Below are 26,772 nucleotides of genomic sequence, written 5' to 3'. Positions count from 1 at the left end.
TACTCGTCCATGGCTTCCGTAAACGAAAATTTCACTGTGACCCCGACGTGATTTGAACACGCAACCTTCTGATCTGGAGTCAGACGCGCTACCGTTGCGCCACGGAGTCGACGCTGCTAAGCTCTTATCATGAATAGGTTCCTCGAACACTTACTGTACCGTTCAAACCTAAGAAATAATGACAGTAGGATCCACGAGAGACTCTTCCCAGATGTACTTGCTCTGGCGGGGGTGTAACTCAGTGGTAGAGTGTCTGCTTCGCATGCAGAAAGTCCTGGGTTCAAATCCCAGCTCCTCCAATTTTTGTTTCTCCGTGCAGCAGTATATGAAAACTTTTGCCTAGCACCATATTCTATCAAATTCAGCGTACAAGATTCTTCCCCAAGCAAGTGGATTTCTTACAGTTCGACGCCATAGCGGGAGGACGATGACCTGCAAGACCCTGGCCTGCGATCCCCCCATTGAAATGTTGCTCCAAAGCCTTCGGTATGGCGTGCGGAGTGCATCTCAATCATTTCAAACATGTATTTGCAACTAAATGCGACAATCGTTATTTGTTTTTTCAAGATACTGAAAAATGAAGGGGGCACCCGGGATTGAACCGGGGACCTCTCGATCTGCAGTCGAATGCTCTACGACTGAGCTATAACCCCCTTCCACAAACTTTCTATCCCCATAACTTAAGGAAAATTATTATACTCTGTCTGGCTAAAGACGTCTAATCGAGCAAAATATTGCGTAATCATTATCTCTCAGTTATATATTAGCGTTAAACGATATAAATAACAAAAATATTAGAAACTTCGCGCCTGGAGAAAGTGCGAGTCGGCGCCTTCACCTTAATGTCAGAATGCGAAAATTCACTAGTAGCTTTTTTCAAGCAGGTTCTGTTCGTGCGTTCTCTGTAATCGTTTGGTATCTGATTAAATTGACATACTCGTCCATGGCTTCCGTAAACGAAAATTTCACTGTGACCCCGACGTGACTTGAACACGCAACCTTCTGATCTGGAGTCAGACGCGCTACCGTTGCGCCACGGAGTCGACGCTGCTAAGCTCTTATCATGAATAGGTTCCTCGAACACTTACTGTACCGTTCAAACCTAAGAAATAATGACAGTAGGATCCACGAGAGACTCTTCCCAGATGTACTTGCTCTGGCGGGGGTGTAACTCAGTGGTAGAGTGTCTGCTTCGCATGCAGAAAGTCCTGGGTTCAAATCCCAGCTCCTCCAATTTTTGTTTCTCCGTGCAGCAGTATATGAAAACTTTTGCCTAGCACCATATTCTATCAAATTCAGCGTACAAGATTCTTCCCCAAGCAAGTGGATTTCTTACAGTTCGACGCCATAGCGGGAGGACGATGACCTGCAAGACCCTGGCCTGCGATCCCCCCATTGAAATGTTGCTCCAAAGCCTTCGGTATGGCGTGCGGAGTGCATCTCAATCATTTCAAACATGTATTTGCAACTAAATGCGACAATCGTTATTTGTTTCTTCAAGATACTGAAAAATGAAGGGGGCACCCGGGATTGAACCGGGGACCTCTCGATCTGCAGTCGAATGCTCTACGACTTTTTTTTTTTTTTTTTTTTTTTTTTTTTTTAGGGCCTCCTTCCTCCCCTTCAGCCCCGCCTTGCGCTCGCCATAAATCGCCTTCGTCGGCGTCGGCTTCATCTGCCATGATTTCTGAAGTACTTATTCTTCTGAACTATTCCGATTTCCAAACCAAAGATACTTCTAAACCTATTGCATAGTCCCGCAATTGTGACAAAGTAGAATATATATATTTTTTTTTTTTTTTTAATAGAAAATGAAAAAGGAACTCTGGTCCGCTAGAAAAACAGAAGAAAATAAAATAGTCCTTGTCGTAACACTGTTCAGTATACGTCACTGTGACATTTGAAGAAGAAAAGAGAAAAAACAAAGCAATGTAGAATGAAGGAAAGAAAAAAATACTTCTTTCATCGAAGAACGACTTCTAAAAAATTCGCATATCGTTTCCTGTAATGTCTCGTCTGTGAAAGTATGTGAAACTGTAATGCCAGGTAAAGACAGAACGCCGCCTCACTCTTGGGTTCTTGCGTCTGTAAATAATGAACATAATGACCCTTCAACCAATTGACAGAGTTCCGTTTGGTGTTCGGGTACGGCACTGAATCCGGATACAGGAAATCTTCAGGTTTAATACAAAGCTGGGAAGTCCTCATAATCGTAGCCAGTTTTCGGCGAATGCATGGCCAAACTGCTTGGACAGTGGTGCACAGAAAACGATGTTCATCAGTATCAGGCAAGTTGCACGTTAGGCACAAAGGTGAGTCAGCCAAATGTAGAGCATGAAGTCGTGAATTGGTACTTATTTTACGGTTCACGACCCTGTACCAAGAGGCTTTCACTGACGTTGGTAAATCACGGCTATGTATGTTTTTCCATATCACTGGCCAGCGATGATTGGGGTATTTGTGTTCGATGTTGTTCCTGTTCTTGGTTGCCAGTAGTTTATTATAAACTAACTTCACCACGGAAAGCTCATTTTCTGGGAGAGTTGACCGTACGTAACTGAACTCAATGAAAAAGCTCTTAAAGTGAGTCAGCGCAGGCGGAATATGTTGAACAGAGACAGGAGGCTGCAGGCAGGCCGGCGCTATTTCGGTTAACAAGTGAGCCGTTAGACTGTTCGGTAACGACCTCCACCGTTTGTAGGTGGTGCATACGTACAAAGCTCGTGACTTGGAACGAACATCTGTTAAATTTAAGCCTCCATCGGTCGTGGAGAGAGTGAGCGTATCGTACTTGACTTTAAAAATGTGTCCACGTGTGACAAAATGGCCTAGAGCGGACATCATACGCTTCGCTGTCTCCTGTGGCATGGGCAGTACTTGTGCAACGTAGTTAATCTTTGAGGTGAGGTAGACATTAGCGAAGGTGACTTTCTGCAGTTCATCAAGGCTTCTTAGGTAGTGGGTCTGCATGCAAGCACGCATACTTGCCAGGAGATTCCTATAGTTCACCGCAATTGTGTGCTGTATGTTGCTCCTGTACTCAATACCAAGGCATTTCATTTTAGAAATTAGTTGCAACTGACCGTGATGGTGCAGCGAGATGCCGCGTCCTATGTTCATAATGCCAGATTTCCTGGCATTCAACTTCGCACCCGCAACAAGTTCGTAGTTTTTGACGATCTGAAGGGCTTCCTCGACTTCACCTTCGTCCATGACCAAAAATCCGACGTCATCCGCATATGCAGTACAAACAATCTTAATGCCGTGGATGGTTAATCCTTGTAGACGCTGTGTCAAGGTGACAAGCAAAGGCTCAATGGCAATGGCAAACAAGGCCATCGACATAGGGCATCCCTGTCGCACTGAATTAGTAATATTAACTGATGCGCTCAGCTGGCCATTCACCATGAGTCGAGTTACTCCTTTACGAAGGAGCTCATGTATAAGATTGATAAAACGTAGTGGAAATCCCATGGCATGCATCGTCCGGATGAGAAACTGATGGTTTACTCTGTCGAATGCCTTTGAAAAGTCAAGGGAAACTAGCGCACACCGTATCTTACACGCATCTGCAATGGCTATAACGTCCCTGTATTGAGACAAATTTTGGAAGATCGTCCTACCGTCTGAGCTATACCCCCTTTCACAAACTTTCTATCCCCATAACTTAAGGAAAATTATTATACTCTGTCTGGCTAAAGACGTCTAATCGAGCAAAATATTGCGTAATCATTATCTCTCAGTTATATATTAGCGTTAAACGATATAAATAACAAAAATATTAGACACTTCGCGCCTGGTGAAAGTGCGAGTCGGCGCCTTCACCTTAATGTCAGAATGCGAAAATTCACTAGTAGCTTTTTTCAAGCAGGTTCTGTTCGTCCGTTCTCTGTAATCGTTTGGTATCTGATTAAATTGACATACTCGTCCATGGCTTCCGTAAACGAAAATTTCACTGTGACCCCGACGTGATTTGAACACGCAACCTTCTGATCTGGAGTCAGACGCGCTACCGTTGCGCCACGGAGTCGACGCTGCTAAGCTCTTATCATGAATAGGTTCCTCGAACACTTACTGTACCGTTCAAACCTAAGAAATAATGACAGTAGAATCCACGAGAGACTCTTCCCAGATGTAATTGCTCTGGCGGGGGTGTAACTCAGTGGTAGAGTGTCTGCTTCGCATGCAGAAAGTCCTGGGTTCAAATCCCAGCTCCTCCAATTTTTGTTTCTCCGTGCAGCAGTATATGAAAACTTTTGCCTAGCACCATATTCTATCAAATTCAGCGTACAAGATTCTTCCCCAAGCAAGTGGATTTCTTACAGTTCGACGCCATAGCGGGAGGACGATGACCTGCAAGACCCTGGCCTGCGATCCCCCCATTGAAATGTTGCTCCAAAGCCTTCGGTATGGCGTGCGGAGTGCATCTCAATCATTTCAAACATGTATTTGCAACTAAATGCGACAATCGTTATTTGTTTTTTCAAGATACTGAAAAATGAAGGGGGCACCCGGGATTGAACCGGGGACCTCTCGATCTGCAGTCGAATGCTCTACGACTGAGCTATACCCCCTTTCACAAACTTTCTATCCCCATAACTTAAGGAAAATTATTATACTCTGTCTGGCTAAAGACGTCTAATCGAGCAAAATATTGCGTAATCATTATCTCTCAGTTATATATTAGCGTTAAACGATATAAATAACAAAAATATTAGACACTTCGCGCCTGGAGAAAGTGCGAGTCGGCGCCTTCACCTTAATGTCAGAATGCGAAAATTCACTAGTAGCTTTTTTCAAGCAGGTTCTGTTCGTCCGTTCTCTCTAATCGTTTGGTATCTGATTAAATTGACATACTCGTCCATGGCTTCCGTAAACGAAAATTTCACTGTGACCCCGACGTGATTTGAACACGCAACCTTCTGATCTGGAGTCAGACGCGCTACCGTTGCGCCACGGAGTCGACGCTGCTAAGCTCTTATCATGAATAGGTTCCTCGAACACTTACTGTACCGTTCAAACCTAAGAAATAATGACAGTAGGATCCACGAGAGACTCTTCCCAGATGTACTTGCTCTGGCGGGGGTGTAACTCAGTGGTAGAGTGTCTGCTTCGCATGCAGAAAGTCCTGGGTTCAAATCCCAGCTCCTCCAATTTTTGTTTCTCCGTGCAGCAGTATATGAAAACTTTTGCCTAGCACCATATTCTATCAAATTCAGCGTACAAGATTCTTCCCCAAGCAAGTGGATTTCTTACAGTTCGACGCCATAGCGGGAGGACGATGACCTGCAAGACCCTGGCCTGCGATCCCCCCATTGAAATGTTGCTCCAAAACCTTCGGTATGGCGTGCGGAGTGCATCTCAATCATTTCAAACATGTATTTGCAACTAAATGCGACAATCGTTATTTGTTTTTTCAAGATACTGAAAAATGAAGGGGGCACCCGGGATTGAACCGGGGACCTCTCGATCTGCAGTCGAATGCTCTACGACTGAGCTATACCCCCTTTCACATACTTTCTATCCCCATAACTTAAGGAAAATTATTATACTCTGTCTGGCTAAAGACGTCTAATCGAGCAAAATATTGCGTAATCATTATCTCTCAGTTATATATTAGCGTTAAACGATATAAATAACAAAAATATTAGACACTTCGCGCCTGGAGAAAGTGCGAGTCGGCGCCTTCACCTTAATGTCAGAATGCGAAAATTCACTAGTAGCTTTTTTCAAGCAGGTTCTGTTCGTCCGTTCTCTGTAATCGTTTGGTATCTGATTAAATTGACAAACTCGTCCATGGCTTCCGTAAACGAAAATTTCACTGTGACCCCGACGTGATTTGAACACGCAACCTTCTGATCTGGAGTCAGACGCGCTACCGTTGCGCCACGGAGTCGACGCTGCTAAGCTCTTATCATGAATAGGTTCCTCGAACACTTACTGTACCGTTCAAACCTAAGAAATAATGACAGTAGGATCCACGAGAGACTCTTCCCAGATGTACCTGCTCTGGCGGGGGTGTAACTCAGTGGTAGAGTGTCTGCTTCGCATGCAGAAAGTCCTGGGTTCAAATCCCAGCTCCTCCAATTTTTGTTTCTCCGTGCAGCAGTATATGAAAACTTTTGCCTAGCACCATATTCTATCAAATTCAGCGTACAAGATTCTTCCCCAAGCAAGTGGATTTCTTACAGTTCGACGCCATAGCGGGAGGACGATGACCTGCAAGACCCTGGCCTGCGATCCCCCCATTGAAATGTTGCTCCAAAGCCTTCGGTATGGCGTGCGGAGTGCATCTCAATCATTTCAAACATGTATTTGCAACTAAATGCGACAATCGTTATTTGTTTTTTCAAGATACTGAAAAATGAAGGGGGCACCCGGGATTGAACCGGGGACCTCTCGATCTGCAGTCGAATGCTCTACGACTGAGCTATACCCCCTTTCACAAACTTTCTATCCCCATAACTTAAGGAAAATTATTATACTCTGTCTGGCTAAAGACGTCTAATCGAGCAAAATATTGCGTAATCATTATCTCTCAGTTATATATTAGCGTTAAACGATATAAATAACAAAAATATTAGACACTTCGCGCCTGGAGAAAGTGCGAGTCGGCGCCTTCACCTTAATGTCAGAATGCGAAAATTCACTAGTAGCTTTTTTCAAGCAGGTTCTGTTCGTCCGTTCTCTCTAATCGTTTGGTATCTGATTAAATTGACATACTCGACCATGGCTTCCGTAATCGAAAATTTCACTGTGACCCCGACGTGATTTGAACACGCAACCTTCTGATCTGGAGTCAGACGCGCTACCGTTGCGCCACAGAGTCGACGCTGCTAAGCTCTTATCATGAATAGGTTCCTCGAACACTTACTGTACCGTTCAAACCTAAGAAATAATGACAGTAGGATCCACGAGAGACTCTTCCCAGATGTACTTGCTCTGGCGGGGGTGTAACTCAGTGGTAGAGTGTCTGCTTCGCATGCAGAAAGTCCTGGGTTCAAATCCCAGCTCCTCCAATTTTTGTTTCTCCGTGCAGCAGTATATGAAAACTTTTGCCTAGCACCATATTCTATCAAATTCAGCGTACAAGATTCTTCCCCAAGCAAGTGGATTTCTTACAGTTCGACGCCATAGCGGGAGGACGATGACCTGCAAGACCCTGGCCTGCGATCCCCCCATTGAAATGTTGCTCCAAAGCCTTCGGTATGGCGTGCGGAGTGCATCTCAATCATTTCAAACATGTATTTGCAACTAAATGCGACAATCGTTATTTGTTTTTTCAAGATACTGAAAAATGAAGGGGGCACCCGGGATTGAACCGGGGACCTCTCGATCTGCAGTCGAATGCTCTACGACTGAGCTATACCCCCTTTCACAAACTTTCTATCCCCATAACTTAAGGAAAATTATTATACTCTGTCTGGCTAAAGACGTCTAATCGAGCAAAATATTGCGTAATCATTATCTCTCAGTTATATATTAGCGTTAAACGATATAAATAACAAAAATATTAGACACTTCGCGCCTGGAGAAAGTGCGAGTCGGCGCCTTCACCTTAATGTCAGAATGCGAAAATTCACTAGTAGCTTTTTTCAAGCAGGTTCTGTTCGTCCGTTCTCTGTAATCGTTTGGTATCTGATTAAATTGACATACTCGTCCATGGCTTCCGTAAACGAAAATTTCACTGTGACCCCGACGTGATTTGAACACGCAACCTTCTGATCTGGAGTCAGACACGCTACCGTTGCGCCACGGAGTCGACGCTGCTAAGCTCTTATCATGAATAGGTTCCTCGAACACTTACTGTACCGTTTCAAACCTAAGAAATAATGACAGTAGGATCCACGAGAGACTCTTCCCAGATGTACTTGCTCTGGCGGGTGTGTAACTCAGTGGCAGTCTGCCTGCGGCAGCGGTGGTGAGCGGACCTCCAGGGCCAGCGCGCTGCGGCAGGAAGTGTTTACGTCAGGCGGTGAGTCGCGTGCTTACAGCGTCTGCTTATTAGTATTCGTTCCGTTCTGTAGGATCTGATATGGAATTATGAATCCGACTAACAGGAAAGATACCTTGAAGTTTACCTTTGATAGGAACTTTTCGAAACCAAATTCGTTTGAAGTTGAAGCATGGTTAGAGGAAACAGCTAAGATTACTTTTGATGACATTGTAGGGATAAATTTCTCTATCGTGACTAGTGTTGTTTATGTGAAATTAACGTCCTCTGAACTGTGTGATAGAATTGTGGAGTCCAGTGGAGGTGTACTGAAGTTTAAACATAGCGATGGTACCGTCAGTGACGTCAGCATTACGCATGCTGGACTGGGCATCCGAACGGCACGTATTTTCGAACTCCCGTTTGAAATATCAGCCGCGCAAATAAATTCTGCATTAACACCTTACGGGAGGGTCATTAACAATTTTGCGGAGCGTTGGTCCAAAGCCCACAAATTTCCGGTGCTTAACGGCGTCAGGCAGGTTAAGATCGATATACAGAAGCACATACCTTCATATATTTACGTAGGTGGACATCGCGGAATTGTCATATATGATGGGCAGCCAAAAACGTGTGCCGGCTGTGGTGCGCCCGGCCATGTGCGCTCTGAATGTATACAAAGACGCGTGACGCAGATACCTGTCGGTGAAGCCGCTAGCCCCCCTGTGACGACGGCACTGCCACTGACATACGCTGTCGCGGCTTCTGGTCTTCCACCCGCGACCCCGCCTGTAGATGCCCCTCGTTTGAATGATGTTTTGGCCGATAACGTCAAAGAACCGAGTGCTGACGCGGCACCGCCGCTACCACACTCAGAGATGGAGGTAACGACGGATGACTCCCCAGTGGTTGATGCCACTGGTACTGAGGATGAAGCAGACGCTGTGTTCCCGGCGGATCAACCCCAGAGTCAACAGTCCACTTCGGATGTTGATGATACTGCGAACCCTAACAGGAAGCCTTCCAAAAAGAAGCGGAGACTTGCACATCAAGGAGCCAATCAGCTCGCCCCACAGCTCCGCGACAAAGCGAAACGAATAAGCAGCCAAATGTGTCAGAACACTTCTGAACCCTCTGAAGTTGGTCTCCCTGCGTCTGGTCGAATGGACATTGATCCTGTAGTGTCTCCCCCTGTGAATCCACGACGGGTGGAAGATAGTGATACCTCGAGTAGAGTCGTTTTGCCGGATACCCACGCTCAAGGAAACGCAGGATCGCTTTTGTCAGAGGCCACTCTCACTGGGAATTGGGCACAGGAAATGGAAGTATTGGATGCGAGCAATGATGCGGCTGTCATGCGGACCATTGAGACGGAATCTTCGGCACCCCCCACAGAGCAGCATACACCAACCGTACCGGGAACTACAGGAACTCCGACTGACGCGCTTGGCCTCAATTTCGTTAGCCATCCTTCTAAGACTGTTTAATTAATAGTATGTGCCTTCTCCCATGAACGAGCCCCAAGCCTATAAAATTGCCACGTTAAACATCAATAAGATACAGTCGTACTGGCGGCTCCGTAATTTACAAGATTTTGTATACGCAGCGGATATCGATATTCTGTTACTTCAAGAAGTCGCTGCGATTGAACTTGACCGAATAACTGGTTATACTACTCTCTCCAATTCCGGGAGCGGTGCGAATTTAGGGACAGCGATTCTGTTAAAAGAAGGAATTGTAGCGACCGACGCAGAAAAACTGCCTGATCATAGAGGGATCGCTGTCACTTTCCATCGGACACGCATAATCAATGTTTACGCCCCGTCCGGCAGTAGCAATAGGCGTGCTAGGGCTGAGTTCTTCACAAGCGCCATAGTCCCACTTTTTAGGGGAACCTACGATCGTATAATTTTTGCGGGTGACTTCAATTGTGTCTTAAGTCCAAAAGACCAGACGCCTAATTTTAACAAATCTGGAGAACTAGAACGTATCGTCCAAGAAATGAACCTCATTGACACATGGGAGCATACGCACGGAGCGGCACCTGGGTTCACTCATGTCACGAACCACTCTGCAAGCAGGCTAGACAGAATCTATGTATCGGCGTGTATGAAGACTCAAGTCCTCCAATCCGAAGTTTGGCCCACAATTTTTTCCGATCATGCCGCATATATTTGTACTGTTAACATGGTCAAGCAAGGCACATTTCGCGGCAGAGGTTTCTGGAAACTTAACAATGCTCTCCTTAACGATGTTGACTGTCACCGTGTCTTTAACGAAACATGGGAGGCATGTGAACGACGGGTTGCACAGTATGCCTCCGTTACTGAATGGTGGATAACACATGCCAAACCAACTTTATCAAAAATGTTTAAACGCTACGCTCGGGACAAATCCTGGTGGCAACGGCAAACGTCTGAGTTTTATTTTACTTGTCTCAGGGAGCTTTACCAGTCCGATGTGACTGTACCTGAAAATTTTATGCAGATTAAAAAAATTAAGGCAAAATTATTAAAACTTCAGCGGCAGCAGGCAGAAGGCTTTCAAATAAGGTCCAGGCCCCAGAATGTGATAGACGACGAAATGACATCCATGTTTCACGTCATTCGTGAAAATAAGAGGGGGCGGCGGAGATTAATAACTCGTCTTCAGTTGAGTGAAGGCGTTGCGCTCACGCGGCAACAAGACATACGGAACGCACTTCACAATCATTTGGCAGATCTCCTGGCAACGACACATACCGACGATGGAACTCACGGTGAATTACTCAATAACTTGCAAAGGACTTTGGGTGCTGCTGAAGTCGAAACTCTCATGCGAGAAATTGATGAAGACGAATTGGATTCTGCGCTATCACGAAGTCCGAAAAATAAATCGCCGGGACCCGACGGTCTCACTGCCGAATTTTATCTTACTTTCTGCGACAAATTAAAGCCCAAGTTGTTGAGTATGTTTAATGAAATTTTACGGCCTGATTTTAATGTTCCTCAGGCTCTCGTGGAAGGCATCGTGGTTTTAATCCCTAAACGCCCAATGTGCAGTTCTGTTGACGATTTTCGGCCGCTTACTTTACTGAACAGTGACTACAAAATTTTAGCACGTATTATTTCTAATAGATTGAAAATGTTGATGAATACTGTCATTGGTCAGTACCAGACCAGTGTAGGTGTCGGTAGGACGATCTTCCAAAATTTGTCTCAATACAGGGACGTTATAGCCATTGCAGATGCGTGTAAGATACGGTGTGCGCTAGTTTCCCTTGACTTTTCAAAGGCATTCGACAGAGTAAACCATCAGTTTCTCATCCGGACGATGCATGCCATGGGATTTCCACTACGTTTTATCAATCTTATACATGAGCTCCTTCGTAAAGGAGTAACTCGACTCATGGTGAATGGCCAGCTGAGCGCATCAATTAATATTACTAATTCAGTGCGACAGGGATGCCCTATGTCGATGGCCTTGTTTGCCATTGCCATTGAGCCTTTGCTTGTCACCTTGACACAGCGTCTACAAGGATTAACCATCCACGGCATTAAGATTGTTTGTACTGCATATGCGGATGACGTCGGATTTTTGGTCATGGACGAAGGTGAAGTCGAGGAAGCCCTTCAGATCGTCAAAAACTACGAACTTGTTGCGGGTGCGAAGTTGAATGCCAGGAAATCTGGCATTATGAACATAGGACGCGGCATCTCGCTGCACCATCACGGTCAGTTGCAACTAATTTCTAAAATGAAATGCCTTGGTATTGAGTACAGGAGCAACATACAGCACACAATTGCGGTGAACTATAGAAATCTCCTGGCAAGTATGCGTGCTTGCATGCAGACCCACTACCTAAGAAGCCTTGATGAACTGCAGAAAGTCACCTTCGCTAATGTCTACCTCACCTCAAAGATTAACTACGTTGCACAAGTACTGCCCATGCCACAGGAGACAGCGAAGCGTATGATGTCCGCTCTAGGCCATTTTGTCACACGTGGACACATTTTTAAAGTCAAGTACGATACGCTCACTCTCTCCACGACCGATGGAGGCTTAAATTTAACAGATGTTCGTTCCAAGTCACGAGCTTTGTACGTATGCACCACCTACAAACGGTGGAGGTCGTTACCGAACAGTCTAACAGCTCACTTGTTAACCGAAATAGCGCCGGCCTGCCTGCAGCCTCCCGTCTCTGTTCAACATATTCCGCCTGCGCTGACTCACTTTAAGAGCTTTTTCATTGAGTTCAGTTACGTACGGTCAACTCTCCCAGAAAATGAGCTTTCCGTGGTGAAGTTAGTTTATAATAAACTACTGGCAACCAAGAACAGGAACAACATCGAACACAAATACCCCAATCATCGCTGGCCAGTGATATGGAAAAACATACATAGCCGTGATTTACCAACGTCAGTGAAAGCCTCTTGGTACAGGGTCGTGAACCGTAAAATAAGTACCAATTCACGACTTCATGCTCTACATTTGGCTGACTCACCTTTGTGCCTAACGTGCAACTTGCCTGATACTGATGAACATCGTTTTCTGTGCACCACTGTCAAAGCAGTTTGGCCATGCATTCGCCGAAAACTGGCTACGATTATGAGGACTTCCCAGCTTTGTATTAAACCTGAAGATTTCCTGTATCCGGATTCAGTGCCGTACCCGAACACCAAACGAAACTCTGTCAATTGGTTGAAGGGTCATTATGTTCATTATTTACAGACGCAAGAACCCAAGAGTGAGGCGGCGTTCTGTCTTTACCTGGCATTACAGTTTCACATACTTTCACAGACGAGACATTACAGGAAACGATATGCGAATTTTTTAGAAGTCGTTCTTCGATGAAAGAAGTATTTTTTTCTTTCCTTCATTCTACATTGCTTTGTTTTTTCTCTTTTCTTCTTCAAATGTCACAGTGACGTATACTGAAAAGTGTTACGACAAGGACTATTTTATTTTCTTCTGTTTTTCTAGCGGACCAGAGTTCCTTTTTCATTTTCTATTAAAAAAAAAAAAAAAAAATATTCTACTTTGTCACCATTGCGGGACTATGCAATAGGTTTAGAAGTATCTTTGGTTTGGAAATCGGAATAGTTCAGAAGAATAAGTAATTCAGAAATCATGGCAGATGAAGCCGACGCCGACGAAGGCGATTTATGGCGAGCGCAAGGCGGGGCTGAAGGGGAGGAAGGAGGCCCTAAAAAAAAAAATAAAAAAAAAAATAAAAAGTGGTTAAGGCGTTGGACTGCTAATCCAATGTGCTCTGCACGCGTGGGTTCGAATCCCATCCTCGTCGCAAAAAAAAAAAAAAAAAAAAAAAAAAAAAAAAAAAAAAAAAAAAAAAAAAAAGTGGTAGAGTGTCTGCTTCGCATGCAGAAAGTCCTGGGTTCAAATCCCAGCTGCTCCAATTTTTGTTTCTCCGTGCAGCAGTATATGAAAACTTTTGCCTAGCACCATATTCTATCAAATTCAGCGTACAAGATTCTTCCCCAAGCAAGTGGATTTCTTACAGTTCGACGCCATAGCGGGAGGACGATGACCTGCAAGACCCTGGCCTGCGATCCCCCCATTGAAATGTTGCTCCAAAGCCTTCGGTATGGCGTGCGGAGTGCATCTCAATCATTTCAAACATGTATTTGCAACTAAATGCGACAATCGTTATTTGTTTTTTCAAGATACTGAAAAATGAAGGGGGCACCCGGGATTGAACCGGGGACCTCTCGATCTGCAGTCGAATGCTCTACGACTGAGCTATACCCCCTTTCACAAACTTTCTATCCCCATAACTTAAGGAAAATTATTATACTCTGTCTGGCTAAAGACGTCTAATCGAGCAAAATATTGCGTAATCATTATCTCTCAGTTATATATTAGCGTTAAACGATATAAATAACAAAAATATTAGACACTTCGCGCCTGGAGAAAGTGCGAGTCGGCGCCTTCACCTTAATGTCAGAATGCGAAAATTCACTAGTAGCTTTTTTCAAGCAGGTTCTGTTCGTCCGTTCTCTGTAATCGTTTGGTATCTGATTAAATTGACATACTCGTCCATGGCTTCCGTAAACGAAAATTTCACTGTGACCCCGACGTGATTTGAACACGCAACCTTCTGATCTGGAGTCAGACGCGCTACCGTTGCGCCACGGAGTCGACGCTGCTAAGCTCTTATCATGAATAGGTTCCTCGAACACTTACTGTACCGTTCAAACCTAAGAAATAATGACAGTAGGATCCACGAGAGACTCTTCCCAGATGTACTTGCTCTGGCGGGGGTGTAACTCAGTGGTAGAGTGTCTGCTTCGCATGCAGAAAGTCCTGGGTTCAAATCCCAGCTCCTCCAATTTTTGTTTCTCCGTGCAGCAGTATATGAAAACTTTTGCCTAGCACCATATTCTATCAAATTCAGCGTACAAGATTCTTCCCCAAGCAAGTGGATTTCTTACAGTTCGACGCCATAGCGGGAGGACGATGACCTGCAAGACCCTGGCCTGCGATCCCCCCATTGAAATGTTGCTCCAAAGCCTTCGGTATGGCGTGCGGAGTGCATCTCAATCATTTCAAACATGTATTTGCAACTAAATGCGACAATCGTTATTTGTTTTTTCAAGATACTGAAAAATGAAGGGGGCACCCGGGATTGAAACGGGGACCTCTCGATCTGCAGTCGAATGCTCTACGACTGAGCTATACCCCCTTTCACAAACTTTCTATCCCCATAACTTAAGGAAAATTATTATACTCTGTCTGGCTAAAGACGTCTAATCGAGCAAAATATTGCGTAATCATTATCTCTCAGTTATATATTAGCATTAAACGATATAAATAACAAAAATATTAGACACTTCGCGCCTGGAGAAAGTGTGAGTTGGCGCCTTCACCTTAATGTCAGAATGCGAAAATTCACTAGTAGCTTTTTTCAAGCGGGTTCTGTTCGTCCGTTCTCTGTAATCGTTTGGTATCTGATTAAATTGACATACTCGTCCATGGCTTCCGTAAACGAAAATCTCACTGTGACCCCGACGTGATTTGAACACGCAACCTTCTGATCTGGAGTCAGACGCGCTACCGTTGCGCCACGGAGACGACGCTGCTAAGCTCTTATCATGAATAGGTTCCTCGAACACTTACTGTACCGTTCAAACCTAAGAAATAATGACAGTAGGATCCACGAGAGACTCTTCCCAGATGTACTTGCTCTGGCGGGGGTGTAACTCAGTGGTAGAGTGTCTGCTTCGCATGCAGAAAGTCCTGGGTTCAAATCCCAGCTCCTCCAATTTTTGTTTCTCCGTGCAGCAGTATATGAAAACTTTTGCCTAGCACCATATTCTATCAAATTCAGCGTACAAGATTCTTCCCCAAGCAAGTGGATTTCTTACAGTTCGACGCCATAGCGGGAGGACGATGACCTGCAAGACCCTGGCCTGCGATCCCCCCATTGAAATGTTGCTCCAAAGCCTTCGGTATGGCGTGCGGAGTGCATCTCAATCATTTCAAACATGTATTTGCAACTAAATGCGACAATCGTTATTTGTTTTTTCAAGATACTGAAAAATGAAGGGGGCACCCGGGATTGAACCGGGGACCTCTCGATCTGCAGTCGAATGCTCTACGACTGAGCTATACCCCCTTTCACAAACTTTCTATCCCCATAACTTAAGGAAAATTATTATACTCTGTCTGGCTAAAGACGTCTAATCGAGCAAAATATTGCGTAATCATTATCTCTCAGTTATATATTAGCATTAAACGATATAAATAACAAAAATATTAGACACTTCCCGCCTGGAGAAAGTGCGAGTCGGCGCCTTCACCTTAATGTCAGAATGCGAAAATTCACTAGTAGCTTTTTTCAAGCAGGTTCTGTTCGTCCGTTCTCTGTAATCGTTTGGTATCTGATTAAATTGACATACTCGTCCATGGCTTCCGTAAACGAAAATCTCAATGTGACCCCGACGTGATTTGAACACGCAACCTTCTGATCTGGAGTCAGACGCGCTACCGTTGCGCCACGGAGTCGACGCTGCTAAGCTCTTATCATGAATAGGTTCCTCGAACACTTACTGTACCGTTCAAACCTAAGAAATAATGACAGTAGGATCCACGAGAGACTCTTCCCAGATGTACTTGCTCTGGCGGGGGTGTAACTCAGTGGTAGAGTGTCTGCTTCGCATGCAGAAAGTACTGGGTTCAAATCCCAGCTCCTCCAATTTTTGTTTCTCCGTGCAGCAGTATATGAAAACTTTTGCCTAGCACCATATTCTATCAAATTCAGCGTACAAGATTCTTCCCCAAGCAAGTGGATTTCTTACAGTTCGACGCCATAGCGGGAGGACGATGACCTGCAAGACCCTGGCCTGCGATCCCCCCATTGAAATGTTGCTCCAAAGCCTTCGGTATGGCGTGCGGAGTGCATCTCAATCATTTCAAACATGTATTTGCAACTAAATGCGACAATCGTTATTTGTTTTTTCAAGATACTGAAAAATGAAGGGGGCACCCGGGATTGAACCGGGGACCTCTCGATCTGCAGTCGAATGCTCTACGACTGAGCTATACCCCCTTTCACAAACTTTCTATCCCCATAACTTAAGGAAAATTATTATACTCTGTCTGGCTAAAGACGTCTAATCGAGCAAAATATTGCGTAATCATTATCTCTCAGTTATATATTAGCGTTAAACGATATAAATAACAAAAATATTAGACACTTCGCGCCTGGAGAAAGTGCGAGTCGGCGCCTTCACCTTAATGTCAGAATGCGAAAATTCACTAGTAGCTTTTTTCAAGCAGGTTCTGTTCGTCCGCTCTCTGTAATCGTTTGGTATCTGATTAAATTGACATACTCGTCCATGGCTTCCGTAAACGAAAATTTCACTGTGACCCCGACGTGATTTGAACACGCAACCTTCTGATCTGGAGTCAGACGCGCTACCGTTGCGCCACGGAGTCGACGCTGCTAAGCTCTTATCATGAATAGGTTCCTCGAACACTTACTGTACCGTTCAAACCTAAGAAATAATGACAGTAGGATCCACGAGAGACTCTTCCCAGATGTACTTGCTCTGGCGGGGGTGTAACCCAGTGGTAGAGTGTCTGCTTCGCATGCAGAAAGTCCTGGGTTCAAATCCCAGCTCCTCCAATTTTTGTTTCTCCGTGCTGCAGTATATGAAAACTTTTGCCTAGCACCATATTCTATCAAATTCAGCGTACAAGATTCTTCCCCAAGCAAGTGGATTTCTTACAGTTCGACGCCATAGCGGGAGGACGATGACCTGCAAGACCCTGGCCTGCGATCCCCCCATTGAAATGTTGCTCCAAAGCCTTCGGTATGGCGTGCGGAGTGCATCTCAATCATTTCAAACATGTATTTGCAACTAAATGCGACAATCGTTATTTGTTTTTTCAAGATACTGAAAAATGAAGGGGGCACCCGGGATTGAACCGGGGACCTCTCGATCTGCAGTCGAATGCTCTACGACTGAGCTATACCCCCTTTCACAAACTTTCTATCCCCATAACTTAAGGAAAATTATTATACTCTGTCTGGCTAAAGACGTCTAATCGAGCAAAATATTGCGTAATCATTATCTCTCAGTTATATATTAGCGTTAAACGATATAAATAACAAAAATATTAGACACTTCGCGCCTGGAGAAAGTGCGAGTCGGCGCCTTCACCTTAATGTCAGAATGCGAAAATTCACTAGTAGCTTTTTTCAAGCAGGTTCTGTTCGTCCGTTCTCTGTAATCGTTTGGTATCTGATTAAATTGACATACTCGTCCATGGCTTCCGTAAACGAAAATTTCACTGTGACCCCGACGTGATTTGAACACGCAACCTTCTGATCTGGAGTCAGACGCGCTACCGTTGCGCCACGGAGTCGACGCTGCTAAGCTCTTATCATGAATAGGTTCCTCGAACACTTACTGTACCGTTCAAACCTAAGAAATAATGACAGTAGGATCCACGAGAGACTCTTCCCAGATGTACTTGCTCTGGCGGGGGTGTAACTCAGTGGTAGAGTGTCTGCTTCGCATGCAGAAAGTCCTGGGTTCAAATCCCAGCTCCTCCAATTTTTGTTTCTCCGTGCAGCAGTATATGAAAACTTTTGCCTAGCACCATATTCTATCAAATTCAGCGTACAAGATTCTTCCCCAAGCAAGTGGATTTCTTACAGTTCGACGCCATAGCGGGAGGACGATGACCTGCAAGACCCTGGCCTGCGATCCCCCCATTGAAATGTTGCTCCAAAGCCTTCGGTATGGCGTGCGGAGTGCATCTCAATCATTTCAAACATGTATTTGCAACTAAATGCGACAATCGTTATTTGTTTTTTCAAGATACTGAAAAATGAAGGGGGCACCCGGGATTGAACCGGGGACCTCTCGATCTGCAGTCGAATGCTCTACGACTGAGCTATACCCCCTTTCACAAACTTTCTATCCCCATAACTTAAGGAAAATTATTATACTCTGTCTGGCTAAAGACGTCTAATCGAGCAAAATATTGCGTAATCATTATCTCTCAATTATATATTAGCGTTAAACGATATAAATAACAAAAATATTAGACACTTCGCCCCTGGAGAAAGTGCGAGTCGGCGCCTTCACCTTAATGTCAGAATGCGAAAATTCACTAGTAGCTTTTTTCAAGCAGGTTCTGTTCGTCCGTTCTCTGTAATCGTTTGGTATCTGATTAAATTGACATACTCGTCCATGGCTTCCGTAAACGAAAATTTCACTGTGACCCCGACGTGATTTGAACACGCAACCTTCTGATCTGGAGTCAGACGCGCTACCGTTGCGCCACGGAGTCGACGCTGCTAAGCTCTTATCATGAATAGGTTCCTCGAACACTTACTGTACCGTTCAAACCTAAGAAATAATGACAGTAGGATCCACGAGAGACTCTTCCCAGACATACTTGCTCTGGCGGGGGTGTAACTCAGTGGTAGAGTGTCTGCTTCGCATGCAGAAAGTCCTGGGTTCAAATCCCAGCTCCTCCAATTTTTGTTTCTCCGTGCAGCAGTATATGAAAACTTTTGCCTAGCACCATATTCTATCAAATTCAGCGTACAAGATTCTTCCCCAAGCAAGTGGATTTCTTACAGTTCGACGCCATAGCGGGAGGACGATGACCTGCAAGACCCTGGCCTGCGATCCCCCCATTGAAATGTTGCTCCAAAGCCTTCGGTATGGCGTGCGGAGTGCATCTCAATCATTTCAAACATGTATTTGCAACTAAATGCGACAATCGTTATTTGTTTTTTCAAGATACTGAAAAATGAAGGGGGCACCCGGGATTGAACCGGGGACCTCTCGATCTGCAGTCGAATGCTCTACGACTGAGCTATACCCCCTTTCACAAACTTTCTATCCCCATAACTTAAGGAAAATTATTATACTCTGTCTGGCTAAAGACGTCTAATCGAGCAAAATATTGCGTAATCATTATCTCTCAGTTATATATTAGCGTTAAACGATATAAATAACAAAAATATTAGACACTTCGCGCCTGGAGAAAGTGCGAGTCGGCGCCTTCACCTTAATGTCAGAATGCGAAAATTCACTAGTAGCTTTTTTCAAGCAGGTTCTGTTCGTCCGTTCTCTGTAATCGTTTGGTATCTGATTAAATTGACATACTCGTCCATGGCTTCCGTAAACGAAAATTTCACTGTGACCCCGACGTGATTTGAACACGCAACCTTCTGATCTGGAGTCAGACGCGCTACCGTTGCGCCACAGAGTCGACGCTGCTAAGATCTTATCATGAATAGGTTCCTCGAACACTTACTGTACCGTTCAAACCTAAGAAATAATGACAGTAGGATCCACGAGAGACTCTTCCCAGATGTACTTGCTCTGGCGGGGGTGTAACTCAGTGGTAGAGTGTCTGCTTCGCATGCAGAAAGTCCTGGGTTCAAATCCCAGCTCCTCCAATTTTTGTTTCTCCGTGCAGCAGTATATGAAAACTTTTGCCTAGCACCATATTCTATCAAATTCAGCGTACAAGATTCTTCCCCAAGCAAGTGGATTTCTTACAGTTCGACGCCATAGCGGGAGGACGATGACCTGCAAGACCCTGGCCTGCGATCCCCCCATTGAAATGTTGCTCCAAAGCCTTCGGTATGGCGTGCGGAGTGCATCTCAACCATTTCAAACATGTATTTGCAACTAAATGCGACAATCGTTATTTGTTTTTTCAAGATACTGAAAAATGAAGGGGGCACCCGGGATTGAACCGGGGACCTCTCGATCTGCAGTCGAATGCTCTACGACTGAGCTATACCCCCTTTCACAAACTTTCTATCCCCATAACTTAAGGAAAATTATTATACTCTGTCTGGCTAAAGACGTCTAATCGAGCAAAATATTGCGTAATCATTATCTCTCAGTTATATATTAGCGTTAAACGATATAAATAACAAAAATATTAGACACTTCGCGCCTGGAGAAAGTGCGAGTCGGCGCCTTCACCTTAATGTCAGAATGCGAAAATTCACTAGTAGCTTTTTTCAAGCAGGTTCTGTTCGTCCGTTCTCTGTAATCGTTTGGTATCTGATTAAATTGACATACTCGTCCATGGCTTCCGTAAACGAAAATTTCACTGTGACCCCGACGTGATTTGAACACGCAACCTTCTGATCTGGAGTCAGACGCGCTACCGTTGCGCCACGGAGTCGACGCTGCTAAGCTCTTATCATGAATAGGTTCCTCGAACACTTACTGTACCGTTCAAACCTAAGAAATAATGACAGTAGGATCCACGAGAGACTCTTCCCAGATGTACTTGCTCTGGCGGGGGTGTAACTCAGTGGTAGAGTGTCTTTGTTTCTCCGTGCAGCAGTATATGAAAACTTTTGCCTAGCACCATATTCTATCAAATTCAGCGTACAAGATTCTTCCCCAAGCAAGTGGATTTCTTACAGTTCGACGCCATAGCGGGAGGACGATGACCTGCAAGACCCTGGCCTGCGATCCCCCCATTGAAATGTTGCTCCAAAGCCTTCGGTATGGCGTGCGGAGTGCATCTCAATCATTTCAAACATGTATTTGCAACTAAATGCGACAATCGTTATTTGTTTTTTCAAGATACTGAAAAATGAAGGGGGCACCCGGGATTGAACCGGGGACCTCTCGATCTGCAGTCGAATGCTCTACGACTGAGCTATACCCCCTTTCACAAACTTTCTATCCCCATAACTTAAGGAAAATTATTATACTCTGTCTGGCTAAAGACGTCTAATCGAGCAAAATATTGCGTAATCATTATCTCTCAGTTATATATTAGAGTTAAACGATATAAATAACAAAAATATTAGACACTTCGCGCCTGGAGAAAGTGCGAGTCGGCGCCTTCACCTTAATGTCAGAATGCGAAAATTCACTAGTAGCTATTTTTCAAGCAGGTTCTGTTCGTCCGTTCTCTGTAATCGTTTGGTATCTGATTAAATTGACATACTCGTCCATGGCTTCCGTAAACGAAAATTTCACTGTGACCCCGACGTGTTTTGAACACGCAACCTTCTGATCGGGAGTCAGACGCGCTACCGTTGCGCCACAGAGTCGACGCTGCTAAGCTCTTATCATGAATAGGTTCCTCGAACACTTACTGTACCGTTCAAACCTAAGAAATAATGACAGTAGGATCCACGAGAGACTCTTCCCAGATGTACTTGCTCTGGCGGGGGTGTAACTCAGTGGTAGAGTGTCTGCTTCGCATGCAGAAAGTCCTGGGTTCAAATCCCAGCTCCTCCAATTTTTGTTTCTCCGTGCAGCAGTATATGAAAACTTTTGCCTAGCACCATATTCTATCAAATTCAGCGTACAAGATTCTTCCCCAAGCAAGTGGATTTCTTACAGTTCGACGCCATAGCGGGAGGACGATGACCTGCAAGACCCTGGCCTGCGATCCCCCCATTGAAATGTTGCTCCAAAGCCTTCGGTATGGCGTGCGGAGTGCATCTCAATCATTTCAAACATGTATTTGCAACTAAATGCGACAATCGTTATTTGTTTTTTCAAGATACTGAAAAATGAAAGGGGCACCCGGGATTGAACCGGGGACCTCTCGATCTGCAGTCGAATGCTCTACGACTGAGCTATACCCCCTTTCACAAACTTTCTATCCCCATAACTTAAGGAAAATTATTATACTCTGTCTGGCTAAAGACGTCTAATCGAGCAAAATATTGCGTAATCATTATCTCTCAGTTATATATTAGCGTTAAACGATATAAATAACAAAAATATTAGACACTTCGCGCCTGGAGAAAGTGCGAGTCGGCGCCTTCACCTTAATGTCAGAATGCGAAAATTCACTAGTAGCTTTTTTCAAGCAGGTTCTGTTCGTCCGCTCTCTGTAATCGTTTGGTATCTGATTAAATTGACATACTCGTCCATGGCTTCCGTAAACGAAAATTTCACTGTGACCCCGACGTGATTTGAACACGCAACCTTCTGATCTGGAGTCAGACGCGCTACCGTTGCGCCACGGAGTCGACGCTGCTAAGCTCTTATCATTAATAGGTTCCTCGAACACTTACTGTACCGTTCAAACCTAAGAAATAATGACAGTAGGATCCACGAGAGACTCTTCCCAGATGTACTTGCTCTGGCGGGTGTGTAACTCAGTGGTAGAGTGTGTGCTTCGCATGCAGAAAGTCCTGGGTTCAAATCCCAGCTGCTCCAATTTTTGTTTCTCCGTGCAGCAGTATATGAAAACTTTTGCCTAGCACCATATTCTATCAAATTCAGCGTACAAGATTCTTCCCCATGCAAGTGGATTTCTTACAGTTCGACGCCATAGCGGGAGGACGATGACCTGCAAGACCCTGGCCTGCGATCCCCCCATTGAAATGTTGCTCCAAAGCCTTCGGTATGGCGTGCGGAGTGCATCTCAATCATTTCAAACATGTATTTGCAACTAAATGCGACAATCGTTATTTGTTTTTTCAAGATACTGAAAAATGAAGGGGGCACCCGGGATTGAACCAGGGACCTCTCGATCTGCAGTCGAATGCTCTACGACTGAGCTATACCCCCTTTCACAAACTTTCTATCCCCATAACTTAAGGAAAATTATTATACTCTGTCTGGCTAAAGACGTCTAATCGAGCAAAATATTGCGTAATCATTATCTCTCAGTTATATATTAGCGTTAAACGATATAAATAACAAAAATATTAGACACTTCGCGCCTGGAGAAAGTGCGAGTCGGCGCCTTCACCTTAATGTCAGAATGCGAAAATTCACTAGTAGCTTTTTTCAAGCAGGTTCTGTTCGTCCGTTCTCTGTAATCGTTTGGTATCTGATTAAATTGACATACTCGTCCATGGCTTCCGTAAACGAAAATTTCACTGTGACCCCGACGTGATTTGAACACGCAACCTTCTGATCTGGAGTCAGACGCGCTATCGTTGCGCCACGGAGTCGACGCTGCTAAGCTCTTATCATGAATAGGTTCCTCGAACACTTACTGTACCGTTCAATCCTAAGAAATAATGACAGTAGGATCCACGAGAGACTCTTCCCAGATGTACTTGCTCTGGCGGGGGTGTAACTCAGTGGTAGAGTGTCTGCTTCGCATGCAGAAAGTCCTGGGTTCAAATCCCAGCTCCTCCAATTTTTGTTTCTCCGTGCAGCAGTATATGAAAACTTTTGCCTAGCGCCATATTCTATCAAATTCAGCGTACAAGATTCTTCCCCAAGCAAGTGGATTTCTTACAGTTCGACGCCATAGCGGGAGGACGATGACCTGCAAGACCCTGGCCTGCGATCCCCCCATTGAAATGTTGCTCCAAAGCCTTCGGTATGGCGTGCGGAGTGCATCTCAATCATTTCAAACATGTATTTGCAACTAAAAGCGACAATTGTTATTTGTTTTTTCAAGATACTGAAAAATGAAGGGGGCACCCGGGATTGAACCGGGGACCTCTCGATCTGCAGTCGAATGCTCTACGACTGAGCTATACCCCCTTTCACAAACTTTCTATCCCCATAACTTAAGGAAAATTATTATACTCTGTCTGGCTAAAGACGTCTAATCGAGCAAAATATTGCGTAATCATTATCTCTCAGTTATATATTAGCGTTAAACGATATAAATAACAAAAATATTAGACACTTCGCGCCTGGAGAAAGTGCGAGTCGGCGCCTTCACCTTAATGTCAGAATGCTAAAATTCACTAGTAGCTTTTTTCAAGCAGGTTCTGTTCGTCCGTTCTCTGTAATCGTTTGGTATCTGATTAAATTGACATACTCGTCCATGGCTTCCGTAAACGAAAATTTCACTGTGACCCCGACGTGATTTGAACACGCAACCTTCTGATCTGGAGTCAGACGCGCTACCGTTGCGCCACGGAGTCGACGCTGCTAAGCTCTTATCATGAATAGGTTCCTCGAACACTTACTGTACCGTTCAAACCTAAGAAATAATGACAGTAGGATCCACGAGAGACTCTTCCCAGATGTACTTGCTCTGGCGGGGGTGTAACTCAGTGGTAGAGTGTCTGCTTCGCATGCAGAAAGTCCTGGGTTCAAATCCCTGCTCCTCCAATTTTTGTTTCTCCGTGCAGCAGTATATGAAAACTTTTGCCTAGCACCATATTCTATCAAATTCAGCGTACAAGATTCTTCCCCAAGCAAGTGGATTTCTTACAGTTCGACGCCATAGCGGGAGGACGATGACCTGCAAGACCCTGGCCTGCGATCCCCCCATTGAAATGTTGCTCCAAAGCCTTCGGTATGGCGTGCGGAGTGCATCTCAATCATTTCAAACATGTATTTGCAACTAAATGCGACAATCGTTATTTGTTTTTTCAAGATACTGAAAAATGAAGGGGGCACCCGGGATTGAACCGGGGACCTCTCGATCTGCAGTCGAATGCTCTACGACTGAGCTATACCCCCTTTCACAAACTTTCTATCCCCATAACTTAAGGAAAATTATTATACTCTGTCTGGCTAAAGACGTCTAATCGAGCAAAATATTGCGTAATCATTATCTCTCAGTTATATATTAGCGTTAAACGATATAAATAACAAAAATATTAGACACTTCGCGCCTGGAGAAAGTGCGAGTCGGCGCCTTCACCTTAATGTCAGAATGCGAAAATTCACTAGTAGCTTTTTTCAAGCAGGTTCTGTTCGTCCGTTCTCTGTAATCGTTTGGTATCTGATTAAATTGACATACTCGTCCATGGCTTCCGTAAACGAAAATTTCACTGTGACCCCGACGTGATTTGAACACGCAACCTTCTGATCTGGAGTCAGACGCGCTACCGTTGCGCCACGGAGTCGACGCTGCTAAGCTCTTATCATGAATAGGTTCCTCGAACACTTACTGTACCGTTCAAACCTAAGAAATAATGACAGTAGGATCCACGAGAGACTCTTCCCAGATGTACTTGCTCTGGCGGGGGTGTAACTCAGTGGTAGAGTGTCTGCTTCGCATGCAGAAAGTCCTGGGTTCAAATCCCAGCTCCTCCAATTTTTGTTTCTCCGTGCAGCAGTATATGAAAACTTTTGCCTAGCACCATATTCTATCAAATTCAGCGTACAAGATTCTTCCCCAAGCAAGTGGATTTCTTACAGTTCGACGCCATAGCGGGAGGACGATGACCTGCAAGACCCTGGCCTGCGATCCCCCCATTGAAATGTTGCTCCAAAGCCTTCGGTATGGCGTGCGGAGTGCATCTCAATCATTTCAAACATGTATTTGCAACTAAATGCGACAATCGTTATTTGTTTTTTCAAGATACTGAAAAATGAAGGGGGCACCCGGGATTGAACCGGGGATCTCTCGATCTGCAGTCGAATGCTCTACGACTGAGCTATACCCCCTTTCACAAACTTTCTATCCCCATAACTTAAGGAAAATTATTATACTCTGTCTGGCTAAAGACGTCTAATCGAGCAAAATATTGCGTAATCATTATCTCTCAGTTATATATTAGCGTTAAACGATATAAATAACAAAAATATTAGACACTTCGCGCCTGGAGAAAGTGCGAGTCAGCGCCTTCACCTTAATGTCAGAATGCGAAAATTCACTAGTAGCTTTTTTCAAGCAGGTTCTGTTCGTCCGTTCTCTGTAATCGTTTGGTATCTGATTAAATTGACATACTCGTCCATGGCTTCCGTAAACGAAAATTTCACTGTGACCCCGACGTGATTTGAACACGCAACCTTCTGATCTGGAGTCAGACGCGCTACCGTTGCGCCACGGAGTCGACGCTGCTAAGCTCTTATCATGAATAGGTTCCTCGAACACTTACTGTACCGTTCAAACCTAAGAAATAATGACAGTAGGATCCACGAGAGACTCTTCCCAGATGTACTTGTTCTGGCGGGGGTGTAACTCAGTGGTAGAGTGTCTGCTTCGCATGCAGAATGTCCTGGGTTCAAATCCCAGCTCCTCCAATTTTTGTTTCTCCGTGCAGCAGTATATGAAAACTTTTGCCTAGCACCATATTCTATCAAATTCAGCGTACAAGATTCTTCCCCAAGCAAGTGGATTTCTTACAGTTCGACGCCATAGCGGGAGGACGATGACCTGCAAGACCCTGGCCTGCGATCCCCCCATTGAAATGTTGCTCCAAAGCCTTCGGTATGGCGTGCGGAGTGCATCTCAATCATTTCAAACATGTATTTGCAACTAAATGCGACAATCGTTATTTGTTTTTTCAAGATACTGAAAAATGAAGGGGGCACCCGGGATTGAACCGGGGACCTCTCGATCTGCAGTCGAATGCTCTACGACTGAGCTATACCCCCTTTCACAAACTTTCTATCCCCATAACTTAAGGAAAATTATTATACTCTGTCTGGCTAAAGACGTCTAATCGAGCA

General features: G+C 44.7%; 59 non-coding genes across 59 annotated transcripts; 18 read left to right on the top strand and 41 right to left on the bottom strand.

Moving 5' to 3' along the window:
• Positions 1–37: 37 nt before the first annotated feature.
• Positions 38–109, bottom strand: Trnaw-cca (transfer RNA tryptophan (anticodon CCA)). The gene has a single exon. It is a non-coding gene; the product is annotated as a tRNA-Trp (tRNA).
• A 118-nt stretch (positions 110–227) lies between these two features.
• On the top strand, positions 228–299 carry Trnaa-cgc (transfer RNA alanine (anticodon CGC)). The gene has a single exon. It is a non-coding gene; the product is annotated as a tRNA-Ala (tRNA).
• Positions 300–581: 282 nt separating this feature from the next.
• Positions 582–654, bottom strand: Trnac-gca (transfer RNA cysteine (anticodon GCA)). The gene has a single exon. It is a non-coding gene; the product is annotated as a tRNA-Cys (tRNA).
• A 317-nt stretch (positions 655–971) lies between these two features.
• Trnaw-cca (transfer RNA tryptophan (anticodon CCA)) lies at positions 972–1,043 on the bottom strand. The gene has a single exon. It is a non-coding gene; the product is annotated as a tRNA-Trp (tRNA).
• A 118-nt stretch (positions 1,044–1,161) lies between these two features.
• On the top strand, positions 1,162–1,233 carry Trnaa-cgc (transfer RNA alanine (anticodon CGC)). Its single transcript has one exon. It is a non-coding gene; the product is annotated as a tRNA-Ala (tRNA).
• Positions 1,234–3,958: 2,725 nt separating this feature from the next.
• On the bottom strand, positions 3,959–4,030 carry Trnaw-cca (transfer RNA tryptophan (anticodon CCA)). The gene has a single exon. It is a non-coding gene; the product is annotated as a tRNA-Trp (tRNA).
• A 118-nt stretch (positions 4,031–4,148) lies between these two features.
• Positions 4,149–4,220, top strand: Trnaa-cgc (transfer RNA alanine (anticodon CGC)). Its single transcript has one exon. It is a non-coding gene; the product is annotated as a tRNA-Ala (tRNA).
• Positions 4,221–4,502: 282 nt separating this feature from the next.
• Trnac-gca (transfer RNA cysteine (anticodon GCA)) lies at positions 4,503–4,574 on the bottom strand. The gene has a single exon. It is a non-coding gene; the product is annotated as a tRNA-Cys (tRNA).
• Positions 4,575–4,891: 317 nt separating this feature from the next.
• Positions 4,892–4,963, bottom strand: Trnaw-cca (transfer RNA tryptophan (anticodon CCA)). The gene has a single exon. It is a non-coding gene; the product is annotated as a tRNA-Trp (tRNA).
• A 118-nt stretch (positions 4,964–5,081) lies between these two features.
• Positions 5,082–5,153, top strand: Trnaa-cgc (transfer RNA alanine (anticodon CGC)). Its single transcript has one exon. It is a non-coding gene; the product is annotated as a tRNA-Ala (tRNA).
• A 282-nt stretch (positions 5,154–5,435) lies between these two features.
• On the bottom strand, positions 5,436–5,507 carry Trnac-gca (transfer RNA cysteine (anticodon GCA)). Its single transcript has one exon. It is a non-coding gene; the product is annotated as a tRNA-Cys (tRNA).
• A 317-nt stretch (positions 5,508–5,824) lies between these two features.
• On the bottom strand, positions 5,825–5,896 carry Trnaw-cca (transfer RNA tryptophan (anticodon CCA)). The gene has a single exon. It is a non-coding gene; the product is annotated as a tRNA-Trp (tRNA).
• A 118-nt stretch (positions 5,897–6,014) lies between these two features.
• Positions 6,015–6,086, top strand: Trnaa-cgc (transfer RNA alanine (anticodon CGC)). Its single transcript has one exon. It is a non-coding gene; the product is annotated as a tRNA-Ala (tRNA).
• Positions 6,087–6,368: 282 nt separating this feature from the next.
• On the bottom strand, positions 6,369–6,440 carry Trnac-gca (transfer RNA cysteine (anticodon GCA)). The gene has a single exon. It is a non-coding gene; the product is annotated as a tRNA-Cys (tRNA).
• A 317-nt stretch (positions 6,441–6,757) lies between these two features.
• Positions 6,758–6,829, bottom strand: Trnaw-cca (transfer RNA tryptophan (anticodon CCA)). Its single transcript has one exon. It is a non-coding gene; the product is annotated as a tRNA-Trp (tRNA).
• Positions 6,830–6,947: 118 nt separating this feature from the next.
• Positions 6,948–7,019, top strand: Trnaa-cgc (transfer RNA alanine (anticodon CGC)). The gene has a single exon. It is a non-coding gene; the product is annotated as a tRNA-Ala (tRNA).
• Positions 7,020–7,301: 282 nt separating this feature from the next.
• Positions 7,302–7,373, bottom strand: Trnac-gca (transfer RNA cysteine (anticodon GCA)). The gene has a single exon. It is a non-coding gene; the product is annotated as a tRNA-Cys (tRNA).
• Positions 7,374–7,690: 317 nt separating this feature from the next.
• Trnaw-cca (transfer RNA tryptophan (anticodon CCA)) lies at positions 7,691–7,762 on the bottom strand. Its single transcript has one exon. It is a non-coding gene; the product is annotated as a tRNA-Trp (tRNA).
• Positions 7,763–13,610: 5,848 nt separating this feature from the next.
• On the bottom strand, positions 13,611–13,682 carry Trnac-gca (transfer RNA cysteine (anticodon GCA)). Its single transcript has one exon. It is a non-coding gene; the product is annotated as a tRNA-Cys (tRNA).
• Positions 13,683–13,999: 317 nt separating this feature from the next.
• Trnaw-cca (transfer RNA tryptophan (anticodon CCA)) lies at positions 14,000–14,071 on the bottom strand. The gene has a single exon. It is a non-coding gene; the product is annotated as a tRNA-Trp (tRNA).
• Positions 14,072–14,189: 118 nt separating this feature from the next.
• Positions 14,190–14,261, top strand: Trnaa-cgc (transfer RNA alanine (anticodon CGC)). Its single transcript has one exon. It is a non-coding gene; the product is annotated as a tRNA-Ala (tRNA).
• A 282-nt stretch (positions 14,262–14,543) lies between these two features.
• Positions 14,544–14,615, bottom strand: Trnac-gca (transfer RNA cysteine (anticodon GCA)). Its single transcript has one exon. It is a non-coding gene; the product is annotated as a tRNA-Cys (tRNA).
• A 317-nt stretch (positions 14,616–14,932) lies between these two features.
• Trnaw-cca (transfer RNA tryptophan (anticodon CCA)) lies at positions 14,933–15,004 on the bottom strand. Its single transcript has one exon. It is a non-coding gene; the product is annotated as a tRNA-Trp (tRNA).
• Positions 15,005–15,122: 118 nt separating this feature from the next.
• Trnaa-cgc (transfer RNA alanine (anticodon CGC)) lies at positions 15,123–15,194 on the top strand. The gene has a single exon. It is a non-coding gene; the product is annotated as a tRNA-Ala (tRNA).
• A 282-nt stretch (positions 15,195–15,476) lies between these two features.
• On the bottom strand, positions 15,477–15,548 carry Trnac-gca (transfer RNA cysteine (anticodon GCA)). The gene has a single exon. It is a non-coding gene; the product is annotated as a tRNA-Cys (tRNA).
• A 317-nt stretch (positions 15,549–15,865) lies between these two features.
• On the bottom strand, positions 15,866–15,937 carry Trnaw-cca (transfer RNA tryptophan (anticodon CCA)). The gene has a single exon. It is a non-coding gene; the product is annotated as a tRNA-Trp (tRNA).
• A 118-nt stretch (positions 15,938–16,055) lies between these two features.
• Trnaa-cgc (transfer RNA alanine (anticodon CGC)) lies at positions 16,056–16,127 on the top strand. The gene has a single exon. It is a non-coding gene; the product is annotated as a tRNA-Ala (tRNA).
• Positions 16,128–16,409: 282 nt separating this feature from the next.
• Positions 16,410–16,481, bottom strand: Trnac-gca (transfer RNA cysteine (anticodon GCA)). Its single transcript has one exon. It is a non-coding gene; the product is annotated as a tRNA-Cys (tRNA).
• A 317-nt stretch (positions 16,482–16,798) lies between these two features.
• Positions 16,799–16,870, bottom strand: Trnaw-cca (transfer RNA tryptophan (anticodon CCA)). The gene has a single exon. It is a non-coding gene; the product is annotated as a tRNA-Trp (tRNA).
• A 118-nt stretch (positions 16,871–16,988) lies between these two features.
• Trnaa-cgc (transfer RNA alanine (anticodon CGC)) lies at positions 16,989–17,060 on the top strand. The gene has a single exon. It is a non-coding gene; the product is annotated as a tRNA-Ala (tRNA).
• A 282-nt stretch (positions 17,061–17,342) lies between these two features.
• On the bottom strand, positions 17,343–17,414 carry Trnac-gca (transfer RNA cysteine (anticodon GCA)). Its single transcript has one exon. It is a non-coding gene; the product is annotated as a tRNA-Cys (tRNA).
• Positions 17,415–17,731: 317 nt separating this feature from the next.
• Trnaw-cca (transfer RNA tryptophan (anticodon CCA)) lies at positions 17,732–17,803 on the bottom strand. Its single transcript has one exon. It is a non-coding gene; the product is annotated as a tRNA-Trp (tRNA).
• Positions 17,804–17,921: 118 nt separating this feature from the next.
• Trnaa-cgc (transfer RNA alanine (anticodon CGC)) lies at positions 17,922–17,993 on the top strand. The gene has a single exon. It is a non-coding gene; the product is annotated as a tRNA-Ala (tRNA).
• Positions 17,994–18,275: 282 nt separating this feature from the next.
• Positions 18,276–18,347, bottom strand: Trnac-gca (transfer RNA cysteine (anticodon GCA)). The gene has a single exon. It is a non-coding gene; the product is annotated as a tRNA-Cys (tRNA).
• A 317-nt stretch (positions 18,348–18,664) lies between these two features.
• Positions 18,665–18,736, bottom strand: Trnaw-cca (transfer RNA tryptophan (anticodon CCA)). Its single transcript has one exon. It is a non-coding gene; the product is annotated as a tRNA-Trp (tRNA).
• A 118-nt stretch (positions 18,737–18,854) lies between these two features.
• Positions 18,855–18,926, top strand: Trnaa-cgc (transfer RNA alanine (anticodon CGC)). The gene has a single exon. It is a non-coding gene; the product is annotated as a tRNA-Ala (tRNA).
• Positions 18,927–19,208: 282 nt separating this feature from the next.
• On the bottom strand, positions 19,209–19,280 carry Trnac-gca (transfer RNA cysteine (anticodon GCA)). Its single transcript has one exon. It is a non-coding gene; the product is annotated as a tRNA-Cys (tRNA).
• Positions 19,281–19,597: 317 nt separating this feature from the next.
• On the bottom strand, positions 19,598–19,669 carry Trnaw-cca (transfer RNA tryptophan (anticodon CCA)). Its single transcript has one exon. It is a non-coding gene; the product is annotated as a tRNA-Trp (tRNA).
• Positions 19,670–19,787: 118 nt separating this feature from the next.
• Trnaa-cgc (transfer RNA alanine (anticodon CGC)) lies at positions 19,788–19,859 on the top strand. Its single transcript has one exon. It is a non-coding gene; the product is annotated as a tRNA-Ala (tRNA).
• A 282-nt stretch (positions 19,860–20,141) lies between these two features.
• Positions 20,142–20,213, bottom strand: Trnac-gca (transfer RNA cysteine (anticodon GCA)). The gene has a single exon. It is a non-coding gene; the product is annotated as a tRNA-Cys (tRNA).
• A 317-nt stretch (positions 20,214–20,530) lies between these two features.
• Positions 20,531–20,602, bottom strand: Trnaw-cca (transfer RNA tryptophan (anticodon CCA)). The gene has a single exon. It is a non-coding gene; the product is annotated as a tRNA-Trp (tRNA).
• Positions 20,603–21,026: 424 nt separating this feature from the next.
• Positions 21,027–21,098, bottom strand: Trnac-gca (transfer RNA cysteine (anticodon GCA)). The gene has a single exon. It is a non-coding gene; the product is annotated as a tRNA-Cys (tRNA).
• A 318-nt stretch (positions 21,099–21,416) lies between these two features.
• On the bottom strand, positions 21,417–21,488 carry Trnag-ccc (transfer RNA glycine (anticodon CCC)). The gene has a single exon. It is a non-coding gene; the product is annotated as a tRNA-Gly (tRNA).
• Positions 21,489–21,606: 118 nt separating this feature from the next.
• Trnaa-cgc (transfer RNA alanine (anticodon CGC)) lies at positions 21,607–21,678 on the top strand. Its single transcript has one exon. It is a non-coding gene; the product is annotated as a tRNA-Ala (tRNA).
• Positions 21,679–21,960: 282 nt separating this feature from the next.
• Trnac-gca (transfer RNA cysteine (anticodon GCA)) lies at positions 21,961–22,032 on the bottom strand. The gene has a single exon. It is a non-coding gene; the product is annotated as a tRNA-Cys (tRNA).
• Positions 22,033–22,349: 317 nt separating this feature from the next.
• On the bottom strand, positions 22,350–22,421 carry Trnaw-cca (transfer RNA tryptophan (anticodon CCA)). The gene has a single exon. It is a non-coding gene; the product is annotated as a tRNA-Trp (tRNA).
• Positions 22,422–22,893: 472 nt separating this feature from the next.
• Positions 22,894–22,965, bottom strand: Trnac-gca (transfer RNA cysteine (anticodon GCA)). Its single transcript has one exon. It is a non-coding gene; the product is annotated as a tRNA-Cys (tRNA).
• A 317-nt stretch (positions 22,966–23,282) lies between these two features.
• Positions 23,283–23,354, bottom strand: Trnaw-cca (transfer RNA tryptophan (anticodon CCA)). Its single transcript has one exon. It is a non-coding gene; the product is annotated as a tRNA-Trp (tRNA).
• A 118-nt stretch (positions 23,355–23,472) lies between these two features.
• Trnaa-cgc (transfer RNA alanine (anticodon CGC)) lies at positions 23,473–23,544 on the top strand. Its single transcript has one exon. It is a non-coding gene; the product is annotated as a tRNA-Ala (tRNA).
• Positions 23,545–23,826: 282 nt separating this feature from the next.
• Trnac-gca (transfer RNA cysteine (anticodon GCA)) lies at positions 23,827–23,898 on the bottom strand. The gene has a single exon. It is a non-coding gene; the product is annotated as a tRNA-Cys (tRNA).
• Positions 23,899–24,215: 317 nt separating this feature from the next.
• Positions 24,216–24,287, bottom strand: Trnaw-cca (transfer RNA tryptophan (anticodon CCA)). Its single transcript has one exon. It is a non-coding gene; the product is annotated as a tRNA-Trp (tRNA).
• Positions 24,288–24,405: 118 nt separating this feature from the next.
• Positions 24,406–24,477, top strand: Trnaa-cgc (transfer RNA alanine (anticodon CGC)). The gene has a single exon. It is a non-coding gene; the product is annotated as a tRNA-Ala (tRNA).
• A 282-nt stretch (positions 24,478–24,759) lies between these two features.
• Trnac-gca (transfer RNA cysteine (anticodon GCA)) lies at positions 24,760–24,831 on the bottom strand. Its single transcript has one exon. It is a non-coding gene; the product is annotated as a tRNA-Cys (tRNA).
• Positions 24,832–25,148: 317 nt separating this feature from the next.
• Trnaw-cca (transfer RNA tryptophan (anticodon CCA)) lies at positions 25,149–25,220 on the bottom strand. The gene has a single exon. It is a non-coding gene; the product is annotated as a tRNA-Trp (tRNA).
• Positions 25,221–25,338: 118 nt separating this feature from the next.
• Trnaa-cgc (transfer RNA alanine (anticodon CGC)) lies at positions 25,339–25,410 on the top strand. The gene has a single exon. It is a non-coding gene; the product is annotated as a tRNA-Ala (tRNA).
• Positions 25,411–25,692: 282 nt separating this feature from the next.
• Trnac-gca (transfer RNA cysteine (anticodon GCA)) lies at positions 25,693–25,764 on the bottom strand. The gene has a single exon. It is a non-coding gene; the product is annotated as a tRNA-Cys (tRNA).
• A 317-nt stretch (positions 25,765–26,081) lies between these two features.
• On the bottom strand, positions 26,082–26,153 carry Trnaw-cca (transfer RNA tryptophan (anticodon CCA)). The gene has a single exon. It is a non-coding gene; the product is annotated as a tRNA-Trp (tRNA).
• Positions 26,154–26,271: 118 nt separating this feature from the next.
• On the top strand, positions 26,272–26,343 carry Trnaa-cgc (transfer RNA alanine (anticodon CGC)). Its single transcript has one exon. It is a non-coding gene; the product is annotated as a tRNA-Ala (tRNA).
• Positions 26,344–26,625: 282 nt separating this feature from the next.
• Trnac-gca (transfer RNA cysteine (anticodon GCA)) lies at positions 26,626–26,697 on the bottom strand. Its single transcript has one exon. It is a non-coding gene; the product is annotated as a tRNA-Cys (tRNA).
• Positions 26,698–26,772: the final 75 nt, after the last annotated feature.

This window comes from Schistocerca gregaria, chromosome 3 (assembly GCF_023897955.1).
Source record: "Schistocerca gregaria isolate iqSchGreg1 chromosome 3, iqSchGreg1.2, whole genome shotgun sequence".
Lineage (NCBI taxonomy): Eukaryota > Metazoa > Arthropoda > Insecta > Orthoptera > Acrididae > Schistocerca > Schistocerca gregaria.
Note: the sequence above shows the minus strand (reverse complement) of the source record. Positions and strands in the feature narration are given on the sequence as shown.